This window comes from Bombus vancouverensis, unplaced genomic scaffold (assembly GCF_051014615.1).
Source record: "Bombus vancouverensis nearcticus unplaced genomic scaffold, iyBomVanc1_principal scaffold0046, whole genome shotgun sequence".
NCBI lineage: Eukaryota > Metazoa > Arthropoda > Insecta > Hymenoptera > Apidae > Bombus > Bombus vancouverensis.
The window spans coordinates 522,298-524,642 of NW_027468937.1; the positions used below are offsets into that span (position 1 = coordinate 522,298).

General features: G+C 39.3%; 1 long non-coding RNA gene across 1 annotated transcript; it reads right to left on the reverse strand.

Moving 5' to 3' along the window:
• Positions 1-243: 243 nt before the first annotated feature.
• LOC143304688 (uncharacterized) lies at positions 244-1,402 on the reverse strand. Its single transcript, XR_013061351.1, has 2 exons — positions 698-1,402; positions 244-623 (listed from the first exon to the last, which is right to left on the reverse strand). It is a non-coding gene; the product is annotated as an uncharacterized LOC143304688 (long non-coding RNA).
• Positions 1,403-2,345: the final 943 nt, after the last annotated feature.

A 2,345-nucleotide genomic window follows, 5' to 3' on the forward strand; every position in this document is an offset into this window, starting at 1 on the left:
GCTTACAAAGAGTGGACAATAGAGATGTTAATCAGACAGAAAAAGACGATTGTTGATTAACCTGAACTACTCATACCAAACGTACAGAAAACAGCGCAATCCACACTCTCTCTCGGCAACGCCACTCGCAAACTCCGTCTCCGCTCGACTCGCACTCGGCTCCTCGACTCGCACTCTGTTTCTCGACTCGCACTCTGTTTCTCGACTCGCACACTCTGTTTCTCGACTAACACTCTGTTGTCCTTTTCCTAGGCCCACAGCACACGTATTCCGCAGACGCTCGTAGCCAGGGTTACGTAGGTCTTTTCCACGAAACTATGCACTTGAAAAGACCGATGACACATTGATGGGCCCGACGGCGCCTCGGCTCTCGCGACACTGTTCATAGTTCGCCCGATATTTCCCAGGCCTTTCGTCCACGATACTATATATATATATATATATCGCGACACTGTTCATAGTTCGCCCGATATTTCCCAGGCCTTTCGTCCACGATACTATATATATATATATATATATCATACATAAAAACAAAAGACATTTAAAAGAAAAAAATAATAATAATAAGGAACCTCTGATGGAAATGCCTCCGCAAACATTGTCCGAACGTCGATCACCGAAGCCTAGGGAAACAACAAAAAAGGAAAAAACATTAAAATCGCAAAAACAACCATAATATGCGAATATCCAAACTTACGAAAAATAACTCGAAGAAGGAGGTCCTTGTTGTGGGAGAGCAGCGGAATTGCGCGTGTTGCCCGAGCAAACATCGAGATGTTTGATGCTGCAGCCGCCAGCCCTTGCACGCGCCGAAGAGACACGGGTAATTCCCACGGTACAAAACATAGAAGTTTCTCGCGGAAAAGACTAGACCAGCATGGAATGCTTCAAGCCTCCTAGACGCTAGCTCAGCAGAAGCACAGGACTGATAGGAACTAAGTCGAAGTATGGAACTCGCATTCTCTCACGTACGATTTCAAGAAATCCAAACTGCAACATCCCGATTCCCACGGAAGCGTACCCCCAGTGGACCACCACCCCGTGGGGGATGGCATTATAAATAAGCGTAGCAACATAGAGCAGAGCTCATTATAATTTACGTACCATATTGTGCTCATTATTATATTTTGTGTTCATTGTTATTACGGATCATTCGTATTACGCTCATTATACTTTGCGCATTAGTCTTTGTGATCATTCTTATTACGATTATTCTTTGTACTCATTACCATCGTGCTTTTTATTACGTTCGTTCAGAAATTTCGTATAGCATTTACTGTATTAATCAGATTAGTAAATTGTAAGGCGGGTATCTAGATAAAATAAATAAAGTAAAAATTGGAAATTAACTATATTCGAGTTCAAGTAATAAACCCAGAAGTAAAAACACCTACGATCACCGGAGCAGGCGAAGTAATGGCACCCGACAGCACTTTTTCCTCAAGGTAAGAAAATTAATTTTGAAAATTCCTTCTCTGATAATTTCGTTTCCCTCGAGAATCGAATTAGAACTTCCTATCATCGATCTCGTTTTATTTCCGTGAACGGTTTTGAAGATAGAATCATTGCTTAAACTTTACACAAGTCCCGCACAGAGAGGATCGTTAGAATCATCTTCGATTATTAAATTCAAAAGGCGAGAAAATCGTGGCAATAGAATCCATCGTAGCAAATGAATTGAGCCTCGGTTCTAACGACGAACCACTACAGCGAAATTAAAGGAGAAGAAGAAGTCAAACGTAAAAATAAATTTATATAAAACAACGAAAGATCTCACATTCCTATCCAATCCAGCAACGCTAAAATATATATATCCAGCTAATAAAATATATATATAATAACCTAAGCAATTCTACATTCAAATAAAAATCCGTTCAACGAGGACAGATATTTATTGTACCCAGCTTTAATCCTCTCCCGTGCCAGTATCCCTGCACATAGCAGGTTAGCCGAAAAGTGGAATTCGTTTGCCAGTTGTATTAAACGTCAGTTAACGCTACCCATTAAACGCAAAAAAAAAATTTAACAATAAAAAGAAAATTTCTGAAATAGTCCTTAGACTATTTCTGGTGGCAGCAACTAACGTATTAATCAGAAATCTAAATCAATATTTCATACACAATAATATCATTTCAATATTTCTCTTCCGATTAAATTCAAACTCAAACAAAAAAAAAATTTCAGTAAAATTTAAATTTAGAATTTGATCGATTTAAACAAACAAATACGTAACAGATTAAATTTTTGGTGGCAGCGGTGGGATCCGCTTCACGGAGGATTAAAGTTGGTTTAAACGGTTCGATACGCTCCACAGAGGACTAAAGTTGTCACGCTTGTCGATAAAA